General features: G+C 44.1%; 1 protein-coding gene across 1 annotated transcript in view; it reads left to right on the top strand.

Annotated features, from left to right (window-relative positions):
* Window positions 1-24,637, top strand: part of LOC128475409 (nectin-4-like) — a 165,052-nt gene that overhangs the window by 124,710 nt on the left and 15,705 nt on the right. The gene's annotated exons all lie outside the window — the stretch shown is intronic.

Below are 24,637 nucleotides of genomic sequence, written 5' to 3'. Positions count from 1 at the left end.
TACCGTATTTGGTCGATTATAAGACAACCCCCCAAAATCTGAATATTAATTTAGAAAACAAAGAAAAAACCTGAATATAAGACGACCCTATAGGAGAAAACTATTTAATAAAAGCTGTGATTGAGAAAAATATTTTGTTTTTATTTCCTTCTATTATCCAACCTGCCCCACCAGTTATGCACATCTGCCCCAGAAATGCCTTATACCCCCTATATGCCACTGTGCTCCATGATATGCCTTTTAACCCTCCAAATGCCACTGTGCCCCATGATATGCCTTTTAACCCTCTATATGCCACTGTGCCCCATGATATGCCTTTTGACCCCCTATGTGCCACAGAGTGGCATATAGAGGGTTAAAAGGCATTTCTGGAGGCAGAGTGGCATTAAGGGGGTTAAAAGGCATTTCATAGATCACTCTGTCTACAGAAATGCCTTATGCCCCCCCATTTAACACTCCCCCGCCCTCCCCAAACTTACCGGTGCTTCTGATTCCCTGGTGTGTTGTCCGGGCAGCGTGTAGACGTCTACGCGTCTAGACGTAGGCAACTTCCGCTGCAGCCGGAAGGAGGTGCGGTTAGCAGCGGGGGTTGTCTGCGTCCATCTCGCAGACCTTCCCCGGCTGTCAGAGAGTTCCCCGCACCGGTAAGTATGGGGGGGGCATAAGACAGGAGGATCCAGGTCCCCTGCAGTCTCATAGTCAGACGTATTTGAGGCCTGATTATAAGACGACTCCAATTTCAGAGCCTTTGCTCTGGAAAAAACCTTGTCTTATAATCGAGCAAATACGGTAATAACAGGCGCATATTCCACGTTGTCTTTACCCGCCTTTTACTACCCCAAAGACAAGAGCCTCAGGTCCGGGGTGTAAACGGCCCCAGCAGATTTACTACATAGAAAATGATTGTGCTCCATGTGTGCGTTTCTTTAATTCCTGCTGGTTTCATTGTTCGGATCTTACAGTAACTTCAGATAAAAATATAAAATGTATCTGGATGGATTTTTACCCAAAAATATACAAATCTACAGACTGGTCATAGAGAGTGTATTGGGGCAGATAGAAAAGGCTGATCAGACCTTCTGCCCCAACGCCCCACCGCGTCTCGATCTGCCTCTAAATGAATGTTGTATCTCGTGTTATCAGATTACATTTATATCTCCTGGATTTATTACCCTAATTATTTCTTTATATAAAGCCAAATGAACCGGTAACGCTTTTCTTTATAAAGTTGGTGTCAGGATTCAGCCCCAGCCCTGCAAACTGCCAGGCGTGGCCCCCCCCTTTAAGTGGTCTGCCTAGAGTTGAACTCCTCTCCACCGCTTGCTGTCCTGTTTATTTGTGTCTATTTTATGTACCTTTGCCCTCTTTCCCTTGCTCCTCACTCCATCCCCTGTGTTCCTTGCCTTGTTCCCTGTACTTTTGGATTTACCCTTTTGCCAGCCTGTTACCTGTTTGACCCGGACTGCCTACTGGATTCCCCCTTTTGCTTGCTACCTGTCCCTGACCCTTTTGGATTCTTACCTGGACTTTTCTACCCTCATACTCCCCTGCAGTCTGTATACATGATATGCCTCCTACTCTGCGGCTTATGGTGAGATGTCTGCTTTGCTTTGTTTAAAATACCTATAACCAAATATTCTGCTTGTGTCTCATTTATGAAGTGCGTTTGTATCCCTGTGTGCGTTCTTACACTCCTGCGCTCTGGACGCCAACATCCAGTAAGGGCTGAGATGATAAGCCTGACAGTTGGTATTGATTGAGACGCCAATTTTATAACCCAGAGAAACTACAAACCCCGCCGTGCTTTCCTACGCCGTGTCTGTGAACCGCGCTCTTTATATGTTTTCTAGAGAGCGGAACATCTGGAGGAGACCGAGGCCGCCTTGGGCTGTGGATATCCGCCGGGCTCCTTTGTACAGCGTGTGTTCTTCTAGGCTGTTTGTGTTACATTTTCTATCTCTGTTACGATTACTATCGCCGAAGGTGAGTCCCCCACACCGGCAGCACGGGCCGCCTCTCAGCGCAAGCATTTCATTCATTTCATTTTCTGTAACTTTGTATCCCGGGGAAAATCTTATTTTTTTATTTCACATGAAATCTCCGAGGCTGAGGATCTTTATCAGCTTCCAGCAAACGCTTTAATTTGGGAAGAAGTCTGTTTGACAAAGTAGACGATTATAAAACTGTACTTGCCGTCTTTCTGTATTAATTACATTTCTGCGATTTCAGGGTAAGAAGAAAGAGATTTTTTTTTTATCTGCGAGCACCGAACGGTTTTAATGTTTTCTTTATTTCTTCAGAAACATGGGATTCGATGTACATTGGGAACGTAAAAAATATCCTTGTAAACCAAAGAAATATGAAAAATGGAAATATCCGCTACCTACATATTCTTTGAGCCGCAAATAAAAATCCTCTGCTTTTTTTTTTTTTTCTGATGTAAACGTGAGATATTAAGGATAAATCGTAATGTGAGATCAGACCCTTTTTATTTTTTTGTTGCAGATCTTCATCAGCAGAAGTCGGTATAGAGGCTGGTAGTTTGATGATTACGGCCTCTGCCGATCTCCATGCTGCGCTGCCCGTCTGCTGTGTGCATCTACTGAGTAGGAGTAGGCCGAAGCCGGGGACTGTTAAAGTTGATACTGTTTGCACCCTTCCCCGTAAAACTACATTGCCACCAATGTCCTTTCATGTCACCAAATAGACAACAGGGTCGTCCAGCAGAGGGGAGACATGACGTCTGTGGCACTACAAATAACCCACAGGCCACAACCACAGTCCTGCAGTGTCCCAGATCTACCCTCCTTGCTGGGCGGCGGTGTCTGTCTGGATTACCCACTATTTGATCTCTGGTCTGTCTTTTCGATCTTTTGGAAAGAAGTAGGGCTGCAACAACTAATCGATAAAATCGATAATAAAAATCATTGCCAACGAATTTCATTATTGATTAGTTGAATGGATTTTTATCGATTATAAAATGAGGTTTTTTTTCAGAGCAAACGCTCTGAAAATACCCCTCATTATATAATCTGCTTAGTCTGACTCACAGCAGCAGCTCCTACTTACCAGTCGGTTGCGACTGGTTCCTATCCGGTAGAAGGACCATGTCCTTTACAGGGATAGGAAATAGCTTGCTCAGTGTGTGTGAGCTATTTTCTATCCAGCAAAATTACCTTTTGTCCCCTAGTGGTCAGGTCCTGTACAGCGATAGGAACTATCCAACTCATGTAAAGAGAGCTAGTTTCTATCCCTGTAAAGGACCTTTTGTTCCATTGTGGCCAGGTCCCGTTAACGGATAGGAACTAGATGGTTCATGGTGAGAAATCTAGATACCATCCATCTTAAGGACCCTTATCTCTCCAGCTCACACAGGTCCCTTACAGGGATAGGAACTAGACGGTTTATAGTGAGAAATCTAGTTTCCATCCAGCTAAAGGACTTTTATACCATCAGGTAACAATGGTCCTTTACAAGGATAACAATCCTTAGTATCTATACTGCGAAGGGACTCAAATCTCCAGCTCACACAGGTCCCTTACAGGAATAGGAACTAGACAGTTCATAGTGAGAAATCTAGCTTCCATGGTCTTGCCATGGTCATAAAGGCAAGAAAAATTCCAGAAACATTGTGTATTAGATTTTATTTAATCTAACGCGGTTTCATACCCATAGATATTCCTAATAATAATTGTTGTGTAAATGGATACTGACGTGTCCTTTTTATGACTCCAATTGTCTTCCTTAACCCCTGCGTGGTCCCTAATCATCTGAGCAGGAGAAAGACACAGCCAATGGAGCCTTTCTTGGATATTCTCCCTTGTGTATGGCGGTCCGACGCACACAGCTGAGCTGTTCCCACTAGCTTTGCACTTGTCCGCTGCACAACACTCTGTGGGCAACAGCTTATGCCTGGCTCCTATTCCAAAAAGCCACCACCATGAGGACGTAATCTATTAATCTACCCACGTCACTAAAAAGCTAATGTTTTGTGAGTGGTTGAGATAGACTGTAGAAGAAGAAGAAAAGAGTATAAACATCTATTTAAAGAAAAGAACCTGATTTTTAATTGCAATTCCAGATATATTATATGCGTTCTGTTCATTTAATGATTTGTGAACATATATTATTATTATTACTATTATTTTGAAATATATACAGCTGTTGCTTTATTTTATCACATTCTCATATACATTGTGAAGGTCTCAATTACAGACGTGGCATTTAGTCTATAACAAATGAGTCTATTCACTAAAAAATGATGTGCAGGAGAGTTGAGCGGAGGCGCGAGAGACGCACTCACTGGAACAGAGAGAGACAAAGCGAGACACACTCACTGGCACAGAGAGAGACAGCGAGACACACTCACTGGCACAGAGAGAGAGAGAGAGTCTGAGGCACTCACTGGCACAGAGAGAGTGAGACACTCACTGGCACAGAGAGAGTGAGACACTCACTGGTACAGAGAGAGAGAGACACACTGGCACAGAGAGAGACAGAGAGACACTGGCTCAGAGAGAGAGACACACGCTGACAGAGAGAGAGAGAGACACACGCTGACACAGAGAGAGACACACACACGCTGACACAGAGAGAGACACACACACACGCTGACACAGAGAGAGACACACACACACGCTGACACAGAGAGAGACACGCTGACACAGAGAGAGACACGCTGACAGAGAGAGAGACACTCACTGACACAGAGAGAGAGACACACTCACTGACACAGAGAGAGAGAGACACTCACTGACACAGAGAGAGAGAGAGACACTCAATGATACAGAGAGAGAGAGACACACTCACAAACAATCACTGACACAGAGAGAGACACAATCACTGGCACAGAGAAAAAGAGACAGAGAGACTCACTGTGAATTATTTCACAGATTTCACACATATACATACTCTTCTGGTTGGCGCTCCACTGTCTCGACTCTCCTCTGCAGTCTGTCCCAAATGCTGCTGCTAGGCTTATCTTCCTTGCACGTCGCTCTGATGTGAAGGCTATTTTATATATAAAGTTTTTTACTACGTATTTTAAAAACTTTTTTTTTTACACTACGCAGCTGGTCATATTTTTAGGAAATATTACTTTTTTTCCCGGGGCTGGCACCGCCCACAAAGCTCATTGAGCAGCGCTGGTGTCGCCCACGAATGTTATTGAGCGGCGCTGGCTGACTCACTTCTATTTCGGATTGACAGGGGTGGCATTTTAAGAAGCCGTCCCCGTTGATCCGAAATAGAATTGAGTCAGCTGGCCAGCGCGACTCAGTGACCTTCGTGGGCAGTGCCAGCCCCGTTCCGTGAGGAGGGTGGAGCTGCCGGCAACAGCGGGGTTGTCTGCATCGCACAGACGTCCGCTGCTGCCGGAAAGAAGGATCCAAGTCCCCTGCAGCGCCGCGGGGGATCTGGATCCTAAACCCAATTAAAGGCTGCACAATCACTTGGGGGGGGGGGGGGTGCGGCCTATATTAGGGTAATTAAACAGTTCGCGCAAACTTATCATTTTTTAAGAAACGGTCAAGCCTGGGTGGCAGATGTCCATAACTGGGGGGGGGCAGGTTGGCAGATAAAAGGAAATAAAAACAAAAAATAAAATTTTCTTAATCAGTTTTTATTAAATATGAAAAGATTGTTTACATGAATTAATATTTACTAATAAAACATTTTTTTCCTATAGGGTCGTCTTATATTCAGGCTTCTTTTTTTCCTAAATTAATATTCAGATCTTGGGGGTCGTCTTATAATCAAGCAAATACGGTATGCATTAATATGTTTAAGTTACAGTGAACCAAATGTTATTATTGGTGAATTAATAAACACCATGGCCTGTTTTCATCATGGAAGTTGTCTGTCTCGGTTATTTACGGATGGATTGGCATTTGTGGTGTTGTCAGAGTCTCTATACACTGTACCCACTACCTTTACACATGATGCAGAACGACGGACCTTACTGTCCCGCTTTCAGTACATGGCTGTGTTTCGCGAGTTTCTTGGGTCATTGGAGATTGTTGGTTGAATTAATGGAAAGAGTTCTTTATTTAGATCATGCGCATATTCGAGACAAGGCACACAAAACACAAGTCGAAGCGTTGTCTGATTACACGTTTAGATTACATGGTTTATATAACCTCTTATCCACTTCTAATGATATATCCTGATTACTTTTCAAGCAGTTAACTCCTTTTAAGCTGCATAATTAAGAATAGCCTATACTTGACCCTTTGCAAAGATATAAAAAAAAGCATGGAGTAAATGTCTTGGCGTAGTTTCAAGGATAACCTGTGAACACATCATAGCCTAGGCATTTCCGGTTTTCTTATGTCTTTGTCAGCAATATGATAAAAAGGTTTTGTACCGCGTTAGCCGTTGAGAAAACAGGAGAAAAGTATAGTTAAAATGATACCTAACACCTAATACCTGGTCTCGAAAGCTCGCAATTAAACTCTCAGTTAGCCAAAAAAATGGTATCATTTTAACTATACTTTTGTCAGCAATAATATTTACGATAACACAAGCATTTTTCTAACAGAGATGTCAAGCCACCATTTTATTTCCCACTACTTTAAAATATAGGCTGCTACCGAAGCAGTGCGTTAGGGTCTCCAAGAAGTTTTAATCAGGAGAATTGGGAGGTGGGAGTTCTATCGCTTTAAGTCATACGCTGGCCCACAGATGTGAAAGTAAGGGAGTTAGCTTAAGGTTGTTTGCATTCTTTGTTTCCGGTGGATAGGAGTCAGGCCGGTTTTGTGGCTTAACATCCTATACAAGACTGTGAGTTGGTCTCACTGGAAGGAAAGTCCCAAGATCTTACTAGTCCACGTTTAGTGCCGACTTGTTGGTTGATTAGGAACAGTTAATCTGATTTGTCGCGGTTATGATCACACTTGACTGCTTGGTAAAAGTCTGGCCAAAAACAGGTATGGCAGATTGCCAGGTCATTGTCGGCTTTGAACAAGGACAGGGTTAAGGCGAACATATATATTCTTTGGTGTATAAAAATATATATATTGACATTAGGTATAGATGTAACATGAGTGACAGGAACATGTATTTTTTACACAAAAATATAACACTTCATTTACTCCCTTCTGCCCCTCAGGAATTTAAAAATAAGCAAATGCAGGTTCCCAGGGGACATAAGTTTTGGAATAAATAATTAAAACTCTGTTTCTTTTGCAAGAAACTGGGACATTTTAAAAGACAATCTCGTAAATTTCTATATAATAAGAAATTAAAAAATAAAATGGATTTGTTTACAGTTCAGATCCTAAGATATATCCTAACAGGGCTGTAACACCTTACAGATTTACTTTACACTCCGGTTATTAGGAAGATTGAAGATGATAAAGAAAATCTGCCTAATACAGCAAATACACAAGAATATGTTTGTTGTAAGAGTCGTGAGTTATGATATGTAGATATATTAACTCTACTCTGTACTCTGCCCCTGCACGCTGTCTTCTATGAGGATGTCTGGAATTAAGTTAATTTATTTATAAAAAAAAAAATTGTTGATTCCATCAACATAAATATATGTCTGTGAGGTGGAGGGGGATCGCGGGGAGGGGAGTGAGAAACCATCTCTCTCACTCCCCCTCCCGTCCTGAAACAGAAAAGCAGAAGAAAAAAAAGTTAATTCATTTAAAAAATAATAATAAATCATTAAAATAATATAAATAACACAAAAAAATTATAATGTGAGCTGTGATGTCATTGTGACATCACTGGCATGTTCAGGAGGTCCCTAGGAGGACCTCTAACCATTTCTGTGTAAAAATAATATATAAAAAATAAAAAAAAATGTAAACAAATTAAAATTAAAAAAAATATATAAAAAAAGATAATAAAAAAATTCTTAAAAAACCTTACATCCCATTGCCCTAGCATAACATCTAGCCAGTATAACCCTCCTGCCCCCGTTCACAACCCCCAAACCCGTTAACCCATAGGCATAAAAATTATACAAAATTGTACATCTTATAGTACGCTCCCTAGTGCTGGGAAAGTCTGGAAAATCTATATAAATTAGGTATTTCTGAAATCAGGACACCTGAATTAATAAACTTGGAGGGGATTTTCCATCACTTTACCTAATTTTGTGAGGATTCAGAGGGAAAATGTAAAAAAAAAAAATAGTTTATTTTTGTAATCTTCGCTAGTTTTTACTAAATTTCTCATTCTAAATTTTCAGCTAATCATCCAACTATGGTATCAAACGAAAGCTCTATCTCTCCTTGAAAAAACAATATATAGTTTACATGGGTACTCTATTCACAGGAACAGAGAATAATCGCTAAACCGACATACCCCAAAAATGGCAAAATTGCTCCGGGCTTTGAGGTACCAAAAACCCCTGGGATTGAAGGGGTTAAGATAAATTGGTCTTTTGAAGCTGGGACTCCAACCAAGGCCCTCTGCAAGTCTGCTAGCTGAGTCATTCACCGTATGCCTAGATCCTGGATTCTTTGATATGCTAAGTGACCACTAGCAGTCAGGAAAAGCATTTCATATCCAGGTCATATCCAACACATATCAATAATAACTCATAGATTCATTATCATACCTCCTTGTGTGCACCTAGAACCGGGAAAGCACACCCTACAAAAAGAGTACAAACATAACTTAAACGGTTTGGAAGGAATTTTGAAGTCTATGATGTTCAGTCATAAATAGCAAGTGTGACAAATCTATGACTTCACAATTTACAAGGAAATCATAAATGCATGAATTATTGCTGTGGCGAGTACAGGAGGGACGATAAAATGAAAATAAGTTACTTGGACTGATATGTTTCCACCACACAAGGGGGGGCACTTATGGTTCCTATAGGTACCCCTTCCCTCCATGGTAACATACAAGCATTCTCCACCTCCCGTCCTGCTTCTTCTGTCCTTCCTATATAACGTGTAACCTTTTAAGTTAACTGCCCCGTCAGGGGTCTCATCCCACCATGTTTCTGCTATGCCTATTACATCATATTGCTTAGTGTATGCTATTGCCTCTCGTTCCCCCATTAATAGGTGTTTGATTTCATTAAATTTATGATTATAACCCTAATTAATAAATTAATTATAATGAATACACCCCTTTTGTTATACGTATCTGGTCTCATTCACCGTACCAATATACGCTTATATTAGGTATTTAATATGATAATTCCTTATCTGTGATTGGTTGTACACGTTAGGATTGGGGGGCATTCAGTACAAGTCTGGACATGTTATTAGAAGTAGTAGACGTGTCTGGGCATGTTTATAACTGATACAACATTTATGAATATAATTTAAAATAATTTTATACACGAGTAAATAATACATAAATAGATAATTACAGATTCAACCACTCAACGGATTCCGTCATTGAACTTTTAGGCAAATAGCCGTGGCTAGTAGTTACAGCTGACGGGGTTAAGGAACAATTACTCAGGGGTTGTTTTTGGGGCGGATTTTCCATGGCGGGAGATGCAGACGTCTCGTGGCTCTGGGTTTGAAGTTTTTCCCACAAACGATGAGGTCGTTCGGTTCAGCCGTGGTCTGCAGAAAGAAATCCCTGAGATATTTCACGCTGCGTTATTCTGTGACTCTGGGTAACCCAACGTACCAAGTCTATTAAATTACACCCCGGCACCACCATGTTTATTACACAAATTCCCCTTTATCATTCCGATATGTAACGTGTGTGGAATTGACCGTTCTAGCAGCGATTCAGCATTTTTCTTATAGCGTTTATTTACATTGTTACGAACATCCTGAATTACAGCTTCTCACCATCATTCTGTTTAGCATGCGCCGAGTATATCTGCAGCACAGTAGTATACCTTTTTATCTTCTCATGCGGGGGATATGTTTCTGTTACGTAGGACGGGATTATATCCTCGTGGGGATGCTGCAGTAGAGATTTTTGTAGAGTGCTGTGCTGTTCGCTGAAGTAAGTCCAATTCTTGTTTAGGAACCAAGTAGATTTTGTCAGCGCGCTCCATTAGCGGTTACTTCAAAGCCCTGTTATTATTATCTTATATTTAAATAGCGCCAACAGTTTACGCAGCGCTTAATACAATCCATATATTCAAGGGGTCTGACGAGACGAGAATTGGCAGACTGAGACAAACCGATACATTAGGTGGAGAGACTCGGCTCGCAGGCTTACAATCTTCAGGTGTTAATAGAGGAAAAGCGAAACCCAGCAGAGACCGATAAAACCGGCAGACTGTTTAACCAGCTTCAACTTCTTAATGAGTATAAAGGCTATTACTGTTCTCTAATGAGGTCCCTGAATGGTGCGTTAGAATACAGCCGGTGTTGTGTGATGATATAGAATGTTTAGAAGTATCCAATCAGTAGAACCGTGTGCAGTGGTCAGCTGCAGCAAATAGGGTCAGCTGCGGGGCCCTTGCAGCTGGACTCTAAAATAAATTGCATAAAATAACTTTCCAGATCTCGTTATGATAAAAATTGAAAAATATGTATAAAATGGGGGGGGGGGGGAACGGTTAAATGTTAATTCATGTAAACTATGCGAACAATTGTTTGTTAATAAATGCTATGATTGAGAAAAATATTTTGTTTTTATTTCCTTTTTTTTTAACCTGCCCCCCCAGTTATGCACATCTGCCCCCTGGCTTGCCACTCTGCCCCAGAAATGCCTTATACCCCCTATATGCCACTGTGCCCCACAAATGCCTTTTAACCCTCTATATGCCACTGTGCCCCATGATATGCCTTTTAACCCCCTATGTGCCACTCTGCCTCCAGAATTGCCTTCTACCCCTATATGCCACTCTGGCATTTAGGGGGTTAAAAGGCGTATTATGGGGCAGAGTGGCATATAGGGAGGTATAAGGCATTTCAGGAGGCAGAGTGGCATTAAGGGGGTTAAAAGCCATTTCACAGAGCACTCTGCCTCCAGAAATGCCTTATGCTCCCCATTTAACACTCCTTCCCCCTCCCTCCTCCAAACTTACCGGTGCTTCTGAGTCCCCGGTACTTAGTCCGGGCAGCGTGTAGAGCTCTACATGATTCGCGTAGACAACTTCCGATTGAGCTCTACGTGATTCAGACTCAGAAGCACCAAAAAGCTCATCGAGATCGGTTACTAGACTTGTGGTCTCCAAGTTTGGCAACTAGAGCAGGAATTCGGTCTATGTCATAAATATATATTTACTTACCTGAGAGTTAAACATGTACGGAACATTGTGTTCACCAAACGAAACCAGATGGGTGACCCCTCGATAATTCAAAGCCCACAGCTTGCATTACTACATTTAAATCGGGCGAAATGAAGTCATAAATTCTCATTAATAATGTTACATTTTCTTGTAGCAGCAAAACTCATTATTGCAAGAAAGTGGAATAATAATTCCAGCAATTAAAAAATCAAATCATATTCCAATGTGGAACGGAGATTGGCCTTAGCTGGATGAATATGAGAACAACACGAGAGGCAGCATTTCTAGAAGAGTGGATTGATTGGTTAAACAATTATTAACTTTAAGCAAATGTGCGGGTATCAAACAGCACTTACCAAAAAAATAAGGAAGAAAAAAAAACCAGCATTGTAAAAGTTTAGAAGAATGTGTTTTCTGGTATTTATGGTGTTTCTGGTGTTTGCATACAGCCTCCTCCTAGTATGAGCGCACACTTAACAGGACACTTAAGTTCTTGACGGCTGATAATGCGTGGAAACAGGGCAGACGTCTCACCCGGTTACTTCACGAGGTTAGCAGCGGACACAATCTCATAGCGAGAGACATCACAGAACGTGACTGATAACCCGCGCTCCCGTATACCCCACACCGACAATATATACGGGAATATATACGGGATTCAAACAGAGCTCAGCTTCTGGCTCGGATTAATAGGCGTTATTGTTTCGGATAACAGAGCTTCGTAAAATTACCGTCTGACTGACGAGGACATCAGGCAGCCTGACGTTCTGAATCGGTTGGCGTGTGCTGATAATGCGCACTTTCACACAGGGGTACATCTGCTGAACCTGTGATCATCAAGGTCAAGGTAATAATAAAGGGGGATCTACACCATGCCCTTCTGTCATCAGTTGGTGCTGTAGGTATATATGCTTTGCATAATAAATATGACTGAAGTCCCCTCAATCTCCGGGCCGGACCCCCCACCCAATCTCCCTCAACCCAACAGCGACAGACACCAGAAACTTGGGTTGAGAAGGCCGCAGCCAATTTTATTTATTAACCAAGTCATTGCCACGCAACCTTAGGCCAGACACCTTGTTGCGTTAACAGAGCAAAGGCCACCAAACCGAACACATAAATATAATAAATAACATAATTTTTTGCCCCAGTCCTGGACAAACAGCCCCAGCTCTGCGCTGCTCCATATAATGGATTCTCTAAACCTGGAATAACTTGAGCCGTCTCGGCCACGATTCTGTTATTAAAAGGAATAGAGCGCCGTGTCAGCCATAGAAAGAGAGAGAGAGAGCACATTGGTGAAGATGATACGTTTATAATGGATTGGCAGCTTCAGAGACCATCCGGGTCTCTTCTTCAAACGTATTATACGTGTAATATATATTTATACAGTAACATGCGGTCAGCGAGATGACGTGACTGTGAATGGAGATTACATTGCTGTAGTGATGTAAAAATATAATATTAATATTATTAAAGATTTTATTGATTGTTGTGTATATGATCACACGTACATCTTGTAATATATAATATATCAGGTGGTATAAGTCGTCCTCTGAAATATTGTATCAGAGAAGATGTTTCTGCGATTAGACGCATTGATTCCAGCTCTGCAGTCACGAGACATTTTCATAAACGCAATAATGGAGACATCAAATATTTCTCATTTTTTGGAACTAAAGCTCCCTTCGGTGTTGCAGGAGACAAAGGGTTAAACTTCTCTTCAGCTGATTACAGAATGTATTTATTATAACGGCTGCTGCTGTGTAAAGTACAGGCTGAGGAGACCTCAACCCAGAATCTCCAATGTAGAAGAGAGATAAGAATGATATTTATTACAAAAACATAAACGCCTCACATTCTTTACTGAACAAAACTAATACCAGAATAACCCAACCCTTTTTTGCGGAGAAAATTTAGAGCCTGCGTATTACTGCCGTGTAATGAATGCATTTTTTCCTGATTTACCCAATTTTCACTCATCGTCTCCTGCGCTTTATCACGGAACGAGGAGTCGGACAGTTTTTCCAAACATTAGGAGGAGTTGTTTTTTTTTACATTTTTCATGCAGATTCCAGTGAAAGCCTCCAGGCAGCCCGGGAAACGCATTATATATAAATATAGAAAGATATAGGTTTAAGGGCAGCATGACAGGGTAGGCAGCCGACTGATCGCAGGGTTAATGCTGCAGGAGAGGTGGGGGGCGGAGGAAGTAAGCAGGTCGTGGAGACCGGATCTCAGGAGGGGCAAATAATGTCAGTGAGGGGGTCGGGGATTCAGTCTTAACACAGACACAGCGTGGCGATGTAACGCAGTGGGCGGCGATGTAGTGCGGCGGGGGCGATGTAACGTGGGGGGTGGTGATGAAACGCGGCGGGGGCGATGTAACACCGGTGTAACAAGTGTGTCTGAGAAATCCACCGGTACAGCGCCGTGTAATGCACTGTCCATAGGCAGTGAGTTTAGGTAAATCAATTTTTATTGTTTTAAAATGTCAAACGAAGAAGGGTACAGGAAGAAAAGGGTTAAGAGGGAGAGGAACATCAGAGTTGATGATCCAGCATGATCCAGTACGGTATGATACATACAGCCATTGCGTGACCGATGCTGGACATGGACATAGATCATAGTTGTGATCATTACAGGGGGGATATAACGTTCTGCAGTGCACCAAGGTCTGCCTGGCGTTACAACATTACAATTCGGTGCACTACTGTCACCCACCATGTGACATAACCAATAGGAACAGGCAGTGAAATAACACGAGAACGTCACGGGCCGCGAACCTGCATGGAGCGCCAGCGTCCAAGTTAATACAGAGTGGTGCAGTAATACAGGCCCAATGTGATACAAAACGAGCCGACCATCAGTTACAGGCGCAATCATAAAGTGAGGGTGTAACGTTCTGTGGAGCACTGCGATTCATGAGGTGAAAGGACTGGATCCAGCGGAATACCTCACGGGGGGGGGGTAAACACATCAGGTGAGGTTATGGGGGATAGACAATGAAGTCTGGAAGTTAGGTGGGAACGAGCCAATCGGATGCATTCAGGGCTGTGTGAGAAGAGCCAGTAGCGAGGCGGACGACAGATAAGACAGCCAGCTCGCCCAAACACCCGTGTACTTTTCCATTTTATCGTTAGACATATGAATGAGCTCCTCCATTACTCGTATCTCCTCTACACGGGGACCCAAAGGCGCAGAGAAGGGGCCTCTGTGCGTTTCCAGAATAATGAAATTAAGCTGCGGGCCAGGCAGTGAGTTTATGTCGGGCCGGCAGATTGTTGGGAGGAATATCTTAGTCACGTCAGCCACTTTCTGGAGTCTCCCTGCATTAGTTTAGTGCGCTGCGCATGAGCCTCAGACACTAGAGATTGTTTCCAGCCCCAGGACTTTCTAAAGATATTATTACAAAGACGACGAATCTCTCATATGACCCAAAAGTAACGGAGAGTTTATACCGACTCATCCCGAAGAAACATAAAGCACTGATTAACACGCGGTGTCCTGTAATCTATATAACGATGTCCCTTTATATTTACACGCGTCACGCATCTCACATTCACACGCAATCACACGCAGCTCCGCCACGCTCCACGGAACGGATTCTCTAAACCTGTAATAACTGGAGCCGGATCGGCACGACTATGTAGTGAAAGTTATCGAGCATCGCGGCGGCCATACTGTTATATATATATACGAGCAATATATATAGAACGAGATAAAAACAAGAAGATAAAGAAAACCTCACTGTCTGCCCCGGGGTGTGTTTCTGGGGGGGGGGAAGGGATTTGTTGTAATTATTACCTCTCTCTCTGTGTCTCCATGATGGGTTGAGGGATGGGGTTTGAAGGTTATTAGGAGGAATTGTTTGTAAATCAGCAGGTCCGGTTCTGGAATCTGCCCCCAGCGAGAATAATTCCTCCCCAGCATAAAGAAGCATTCTGTTCCTGCAGGTATTTAACCCCTTTATTCCTGCAGTGTATTGTGTTATCCCGCAGTACAAAGTTCTGTATAATTCGCTCCGTGTCAGCGTCTATTGGTGGATTAGATTTCCCTTTCCCAACCGGACCCCACATACCCCGGGAAGGGGGCAATATGGAAGCCATGTGCCCCAACTCTTGCAGGCTCAGGATTGCCCTTCAGAGCTTAAGGAGGTAACTGGGGTAAAAGACCACCAGAGTATTGATGCCCCCATGCAAAGCCCTATTACATATATATATATATATACAGTATAAATATTTACTGCCAAATTCTAACGAGCATCCAATCAGAACGTCCCTACGTGTATTTATATCTCTGTATATATCACGCGCCCCGCATAATGAATATAAAATATAAACGACATAAAATATAACGATTCAGACTTCAGATCATCCGTATGAGAAGAGAACGCGGACACAATTATACTTTTATCACTAAACACAGGATTCATCTTCACTGCCCCAGGATTCAGAATCCCTTTAGTTTGCCCCCCTTTACCCCTAACACCTCAGTCCTCCCCATTAAATTAACCCTACAGACCCCATTAACAGTAACTGCCCCTAATTTAACCCCCACCCCCGTAACTTTCTGCGCCCCAAATATGAATGTTATAGATAAGGTGACATCCGTATTCCCGCCGCACATTACTGCGGGTTTAGTCGCTGAGCTGTGTGGCTCTCTGTGTGTTGGCGCAGTACAAATAATCGGATAATAAATATGTGCCGACGAATATTAACTGACGATCAGAAGATATACCGTATATGGGGAAAGTCTTTCCCAAGAATAAAACTGGAAGTTCTACAGAGAAACAAGATACATGGTGGATGAGGCATACCTGATTTCCATAAATATTATTTAGCCACCAATATAAAATGTAATATTCACTCTGACGCGCCAAAGTGGATATATATATAGAAACATTTATATTAGGCTCACTTTCCCCATTAGATGCCTTATGGTACAACCTTGACAATAAAATAAACCGGGCGAAATGGCCTCCACCTCTTAGAGCAGCAGCTTACTCTGGGAATGCTTTATGTAACCCACTCCGGCTGAAAAGTGGCTCGAGAGTCGCCCCGCTTACAGCTATAGCCCCGATTAAAACACCTGGAAATATTGACACGGATGCATGGAACTCTTATGGATTTCATTATGTAAATGATCTTTTCTTGGGCAACACTATTAAGGCATTTGACACTCTACAGGCAGAATACAATTTACCAGAAACAATGCAGATTCAATATGACATCATACTAAATGTTATTAGAAGTTCCATTGATTGCCCTGCAGAAGATGTGAAGGACTGGTCAATACCCCTCACAAACCTACTGCTTAAATCACCCCAATAAAGCACACATGATCACCAAGTGCTATAGTTACTTCTCATCTAGTCTTTCTTATAAACATTCTCATACGATTAGTTGAGAAAAGGAACTAGGTTTTGAAATGGATCTGTCAGAATGGTTTAGGATTAGAAATGGTCTACAAGGGGTCACTCAGTGTGCATCGCATTGGGAAAACCACCTTAAGATATTTTATAGATGGTCTTTATATCCTTCTAACCTCAATGTTATGAAATCATCTCAGTCCCCACTTTGTTGGAGAGGCGGTGGAGCAGTAGGACATATGGAACATATATGGTGGTCCTGTTCTGGTCACGTATTCTCACAATGGTCAAATTAATAACAACTTCTATTAACGCTCTGTCCCCAAAGATGGTTCCATTCAAAGTGATTCCTAATCTTATTCCCAAAGTACAGAGTGCCTTTATTTCTGTGACTTTCCTAATAAAGAAAATACAGAAGACTTTGTGTGCTTTTATAGGGGACGAGTTAAGCTATCTGACCTTATTCATATCCTGACATTTGACCCAGGGGTTCCAGAATAAGGGTCATGTAAGCCCTTCTGCTAAGGGCTACAGGGGTCCCTTTATTGTAGCTGCAGCAGGATAGGGAGATCACAATATGATTCGGTTCATTTACTAAGTAAAAACGTTTAAGCCATTTGCCTTCACACAGCGTTATTTGAATGACGCGCTATATATTATTTAGTGTATATGTTTATTATATGTGGAAAGGGGCGGAGCCAATCACCTTGTTCCTCCTATAAAAAAGTCTTCAGTGGTTAGAAAACCACATCGCGTTCCGACACAGGAGGATTCACATCTCCAGATCACAGGTGAGTTTATTGCGCAATCCTCCTCGGGCTTCTCGTCCTGAATGTTTGTTTTCAGCTTCTGTGTTTCTGGAACAAAGTATCTCAGTGTTTACAAAGATCCATGTGGCCCCCGGCGGCCCCCGTCTAGTCGCCCGTTTCTCCTGCTGTAAAGGCTCAAACCTTAATCAGTCGTTGGTCTCGTCTTAGATTCAGGAGCTGTATGTCTATCCCATGCATGTTTAATCCCCTCACTGTATTACCCTCTGCTGGGAGGCTGTTCCACTTTTCTCCTACCCTCTCAGTAAAGTAAACTTCCTTCCATTCCATCTCAGTCTCTGATCTTCTAGCCCAGGGGTGGGGAACTTTTTTTTCTGCCAAGGGCAATTTGATTATAACGAAATTAGTGGAACGTACTTAATGATCAACTTAAATATTATCCTACCAGACAGTGCTCCCTTTAGTATTGTTTTATGTAATGCCCCCAGCCAGCCCTTCTTGTGAATTAATGCCCCCACACCCTTGCATAATGCCCCCATATGCTCCTGCTACCCAAGGAACAGACAAACCACAATTTGTATGGTAAAAATCAGAACTACCTTTATTGGGATAGACATCATCAACTTATATATGGAGATCGAGCTCTGCATATATGAGACCAAGCCTGGACTGGCCATTGCCGGTGGTCTATTCCAGTCTAGCTGTAATTGAGAAATAAAATCCATAACGAGTTTTGGCCGTCTTTCATCTCGCTATTTTCATATTCAGTGGAGTTGCTACAGGGGGGCAATTGACCACCCAGGTTATTTGTTGCCCCCTGTTGACCCCTCCCGCCGAATTTGGAACCACCCAACCTAGGGTGACCACATGTTTTGTTTTGTTTTTTTGACGTGGTGTCAGGATTCAGGCCCAGCGCTGCAAACTGTGAGGCGTGGTTGCCCCTTTGAGATGTCTGCCTGGAGTTGAACTCCTCTCCACAGCTTGCGGTCTTGTTTATTTGTGTCTGTACCTTTGCCCTCTTTCCCTTATACATCTGAGGATCTCAGCTCCTCACTCAATCCTCTGTGTTCCTTGCCTTGTTCCCTGTCCTTTGTGGCACCCTGTACCATGTTTGTATTATCTGACTATGTATATAATCCATGTGCTGTGTATTTCTGTTCAGCTGTGTTTGGTTATGCTATTACCCTGCCTCCCTCACCTGAAGCCTATGCCATTCTCACCTGACCTAATGAACAGGCTTTACTTCCCTGCCTCCCAGTAACAGAGTTTTGAGTTCATTAAGTTCTTTGGTGCTACAGTTCATGCCAGACTCTGGGTCTGTCTATTGGATTTGCCTGCCTGTTACCTTTTTGTCCCGGACTGCCTTTTGGATTTACCCTTTTTGCTTGCTACCTGTCCCAGACCCTTTTGGATACTTACCTGGACTTTTCTACCCTCATACTCCCCAGCAGTCTGTATACATGATATGCCTCCTACTCTGCTGCTTATGGTGAGATGTCTGCTTTGCTTTGTTTAATATGCCTATAACCAAATATTCTGCTTGTGTCTCATTTGTGAAGAGACACAGAATGAGCTGTCATGCAGGGGCCCAAGGTAGTCAGAGATGGCTCCAGCCTGGCTGCCAAACAGGCAGGAACTCCATTGTGTAAACTAATTCCATTAACAGGATGGCTACCAGGGGGAGATTCAGTAGCTAAAGGGGATTAAAGGTTGGGTTGTCTACATGTACCTGTTTATCAATGTTGATTTATGTTAATGAAGTTCTGTGGATATATCAGTCTGTTTTACAACAATAAACTGTTCATTCCTGCTGTACTCAGTTCAAGGTAGTTGTCTACTTATTGGGTACACATAGCAGGGTTCCACGGTGCGCATGCTGGCTGGTGCTGGAAGTGATTCTGGGGACAAGAGGAGGATACATGTGGGTGATCTCTGGGAGTTACTACAGCTCTCTTGGGCTGGGATATGATGAGCATGACACGTGGAGGAGACAGAGGGGCGCCTGGCGGTCGCTAGGCGCCCCTCTGTCTCCTCCGCAAGGCCTCTACATCAGTCGCGGTGCCGGCATTTCATGCTGAGCGCCGGAATATGAAGTCATATTCAGGCGCTCAGCAGTGAAGCAGTGCGCACCACGGCAGAACAGGGAGACGGAGGCCTCGCACTCCCACCCTGAAACTTCAAGGTAAGTGAACTACAAAGGGGAGAGAGGATAGATAGTGGGTAGTGTAGATGCCCCCCAACTGTCCCGATTTAGACGGGACAGTCTCGGTTTTGGGTCACCGTCCCGCTTATCCCTTCTTCTGTTCCGCTTTGCAGGGGCAGAGTAAGGTAAGGTGAGGCCAGGGCCGGGATACCGACGGCCGGAAGAGGCTTTCAATCCCTTTCGCAGCCGCTGAGCGGCTGTTTTGAATGTTGTCCGACATACTCGTAGTACACTTTGGCTCTTTTTTAACATTTTTCTAGTTTAGCTGTAATTTTCTTCTGATTTCCTGCACTCACACACATTATATATTGGGGGTTTTTGGTGACAAGAAGGGCTTTCTTTAGATAACGTTTTATGATACCATCTATTTTAAAATAAAAAATAAAAAGATAAAATATGGTGATTTGTTAAAAAAAAGGACTTGAGAAAAACTGCTAGATATATTCTTCTACTGTCCTGAGTTTAGAAATACTCAGTGTTATTTCCTTGCCATTCCAGTTGGCACATGAGAAGAGAAGGCTCTGCCTACCAGGTAGGGCAGGAAACTCTATAAAAAAAAAATGAGACCTCCCCCTTCCTCCCCAGTGTTGTTTCCTGCCCTACTCAGGTAGCGGTTAGGCTGAAGCTTACCTTTTTTCTCTCTTTTTTTTTTTTTGTTTTCTCGGACCCCCGGGGGGCGTGCTTTTTTGATACCCGGTAGCGGTCCCGTGTGGATCCAGGGCTCGTGCGGCAGCCTCGGAGACAGTAACTCTGCGGTCATTGCGGCAACGCACACGAGGCTCAGCCCTCGTTCGGCTCTGCCCACAGCCCAGGGGGCTCACTGGGATGTGCATCCTCGGGCTCCGGTTCACGCGGTCCCGGGGAATCCTCAAAGTGAGGCACGGCAGGAGAAGATCTTTAGGCCAAAATGGGCAGCTCCTGCTCTCGGCCTAAAGAAGTTTCCACGACAGAATTTACCTCCTGGTTGAAGGGGGAACTTCAGTCTACCTTTTGACTGTTTTCGAGCCATGGCAAGCTCCACTCAGGCGCCTGTGCCCCAGCAACAACCTTACCAGCAGGGTCCACCAAATTTTCTTCCAGATACCCAGGAAGATTATTTGGCTCCTTTTTCTTAATGACTACCAGTCGAATGACCCCCAGTCTTCGGATGAGGACGGGGAGGAAACTTTTTTCTTCCCAGTCGAAGAAACAGGGAAACTCATCTCTGCAGTCAGATCTACTTTGAATCTACAGGATGACATACCCGTTTCAAAACCAGATCCTTTTCAGGGTCACTCTAGGAAAACGCAGACCTTTCCAGTCCACGATTCACTTTCTGCCATTATCACGGAGCAGTGGAAATATCCTGACAGGAGATTCTTCACATCCTCCAGAATCAAAAAGCTTTTTCCTTTCGATTAATAAGAATCTGATGCCTGGGAAGTCCTGAAAGTGGACACCGCAGTAGCCAAGGCCACGAAAAAAACAGCCATTCCGTTGGAGGACGCGTCCCATTTCAAAGACCCCCATGGATCGGAGGGCTGAGAATGCCGCCAAAAGGTCTTTTGAAGCAGCGGCGAACTTTCGTCCAGCTATTGCCATGGCGTCAACTTCTAGAGCCATTAAAGTCTGGCTCCAACAGGCGGTGGAAGACCTTGCAGCTATTCCAGGGACTGAGCAGGTCGCAAGAAACCTGTCCGACACCTGCTTAGCAGTTGATTTAATCTCCATTGAATCAGTCCGTACGTCTTCTAAAGCCACTGCGCTTTCAGCGGTTTCTAGACGAGCTCTCTGGCTTAAGTCGTGGTCTGCAGATAATGCCTCAAAACACAAGCTGTGCAGCATCCAGGGGAGCCACCTCTTCGGCAGCAATCTCGACACGATTCTGGAATCCACCACGGGGGACAAGCACTGGTTATCTCAGAGAAAAGGACCACCTCGTTTCAGGTCTAATTATTACAGAGCTCCAAGAGACAGAGAGTCCTACAGGCCCTCAACCTCCAATCAAGACTACCAGTCCTTTCGGGGTAAACCCTACGCAAGAGGTAGATTCCAGAGAGGAAGAGGCAGGGACGGTAAAGCAGAAAGGTTCTGACGCCAGCAGGCTTCAGGAGGGGGCAGGTTAACCGGTTTCATTCATGCCTGGGAAGAGATCACCTCAGACCCCCTAGGTCCTTCGCATCATCGAGCAAGGCTATCCACTGGAGCTTACTCACCTACCTTCCCAGACATTTCTGCTGTCCATGCCCCCTGCAGATCTTTGGAAAAGATTGGGGTTCTTCTCCACATTCAATGACTTAATTCACGAAAAGTTCCTCATCAAGAAATAGGAGAGGGAACCTACTCCCACGTCTTTGTCGCGCCAAAACCATCCGGGAAATTCAGGCTAATCATCAACCTACAGTTGAACACCTGTATAAGATACAACAGGTTCCGGATGGAATCCCTGAAGTCCACCACCGAGAATATTTCTTCGGTGGACTTCATGGTCACCATAGACCTGCGGGATGCCTATTTACATGTTCCCATCAGAAGAGACCATCAAAGATTCCTCCGTCTGGCCGTTCCATTGCCTCAAGGTATTCGACATTTCCAGTTTCGGGCTCTTCCTTTTGGTTGGTGCTCGTGGCCTTCCTGAGACAAAAAGGCATAAAGGTGGTCCCATATCTGGACGATTGGCTCCTCTTAGCGGCCTCGGCAACATTGCTCCAGTCCCATCTAGAGTTTTCTATCAGGACCCTCCACAACCTAGGATGGCTAGTAAACATACTAAAGTCACAGTTACTTCCAAACAGATGTCTTACCTTTCTGGGAATGATCCTCGATTCACACGTACAGAAGACGTTTCTCCCTCGGGACAAGATCCTAAGATTGAGGGAATTCACGCACACGGTCCTAAAGAACAAGTCAGTGTCCATCAGATCCATCATGTCATTGCTCGTTCTAATGACCTCCTCCATCTCAGCGGTTCCCTGGGCACTTGCTCACACAAGACCTCTTCAACAGTTCCTACTGGATCGCTCCAGGATGTCCTTATACAAGAAGGTCCGACTTTCTCCCTTCGTTCGGGAATCACTCCGATGGAGCTGACAGCCAAGAATCTTTCCCAGGGACTCTCTTGGCAGACGAGAGACTGGGCTGGGGTGCTGTTATGGGAAGCAATATTACCCAGGGAACTTGGTCTCCTCAAGAATCAGACCTGCACATCAATCTTCTAGAGCTACACAAGTCCATCAGGATCCTTTCAGACAACGTCACCGTTGTGGCCTACCTTTCCAAACAAGGTGGCACCAGAAGTAGGCACTTGCAGACCCTTACCGCTGAGATCTGCCGATGGGCGGAGTTCGGCCACTGCACTCTCTCAAGGGTTCACTGAATCAGGAGGCGGAACTCAGTACTTAAGGGAAAATGGTCCTTAAACAAAAGGGTCTTCGTCTTCATCGCAAGGAAATGGGGTACTCCTCAGATAGACCTGATGGCCATGCATCTGAACAAACAGGTAAAGAAGTTTTTCTCTCTTTCACCTGTCGGCTGTCCCCGAGCCCTGGAAGCACTCTCGCAGACCTGGAACTTTGATCTCGCATATGTTTTTCCTCCGCTTCCCCTTATCTCCAGAGTGCTCTGGAAGATTTGGGAAAACCCTCAAAAAGTCATCCTGGTTGTGTATTTCTGGCCTTGAAGAATCTGGTTTTCGGACCTTACCAACCTGACCATAGACGAGCGCATGCTTCTTTCTCAGGTGAAGGATATTCTCATTCAAGGTCCTGTTCTCCACCCAGATCCCTCCCGGTTCAACCTCTCAGCATGGCTTCTGAAAGGGAAATCCTGACCTCAAAGGGATTAGCTTCATCAGTGGTGAAAACTATTCTCTCCAGCCGCAACAAAACTACGGCTGCTAAATACCAGAAGGTTTGGGAAACGTTCACCCGGTGCAATGTGCACGAAGTATACTCTCCATCCATCCGTGAGGTGCTGCGCTTTTTTCAAGATGGCTTTCATAAAGGGTTACAACCTGCTACTATCAGGGTCTAGATTTCGGCCTTGAGCAACTTCTTGGATTCCAATTTGGCTTCCCATCCCTGGATCTCCAGATTTTCTAAAGGGATGTGCAGACTTCGCCCTAGGCTCCGTCCGTCGGTTCCACCTTGGGACCTTAACCTCGTGTTGCACCAACTCATCATGTCTCCTTTTGAGCCTCTAGAGGATACCTCTCTGAAGCTGCTCACCTACAAGGTTGCCCTCCTAGTAGCCCTCACTTCTGCTAGGAGGGTGAGTGAGCTCCAGGCTCTCTCCAGAGTGGAACCTTTTCTCAGGATTCTGCCGGACTGCATTATCCTCCGTTTACCACCGGAGTTTCTCCTTAAAGTAGTCTCACCTTTTCATTCGGATCAGGAAATCGTCCTACCTACTTTATGTCCAGATCCCAAGAATCCCAAATAGCTGGAACTCCACTCGCTAGACCTGCGGAGGTGTATTCTGTCTTGTCTCTCGCGTATGTCTGCCTGGAAGAAATCCAACTCTCTCTTTCATTCCTTTGCGGGGATCTGCAAGGGCATTTCAGTATCCAGGGTTTCCATAAGCCGCTGGCTTAAGGACGCAATCACCTTATGTTACATCTCCGCGGGAAGAGTACCACCCTCCGGCCTGAAGGCACACTCGACCAGATCCGTCTCGACTTCCTGGGGTGAATCCATCTCTGTTGCAAGGCAGCGACGTTCATAAGGCACTACAGTCTGAATCTTCATCTCTCTGAGTCTCAATTTGATCGTCATGTCCTGCAGACTGGAATCCTTCCCTCCCTATCTTGCTAATTCTTCTCATGTGCCACCTGGAATGGCAAGGAAAGTGAGAATTCTTACCTGGGAATTCCTTTTCCTTGTCCATTTCCAAGGTGGCACACTTTTACTCCCACCCATTACATTTACTTTTGCTTGGCTATTATTTGTCTGAGTCTTTCTTTTTAACCACACTGGGGAGGAAGGGGGAGGTCTCCTTTTTTATAGTGTTTCCTGCCCTACCTGGTAGGCCGAGCCTTCTCTTCTCATGTGCCACCTTGGAAATGGACAAGGAAAAGGAATTCAAAGGTAAGAATTCTCACTTTTTTTCTGCATGTTATGGGGCAATATATACAAGTAGCGTTTTTG

Source organism: Spea bombifrons, chromosome 2 (genome assembly GCF_027358695.1).
Source record: "Spea bombifrons isolate aSpeBom1 chromosome 2, aSpeBom1.2.pri, whole genome shotgun sequence".
Lineage (NCBI taxonomy): Eukaryota > Metazoa > Chordata > Amphibia > Anura > Pelobatidae > Spea > Spea bombifrons.
The sequence above is the reverse complement of the archived record's forward strand: the minus strand, read 5'-3'. Positions and strand labels throughout refer to the sequence as shown.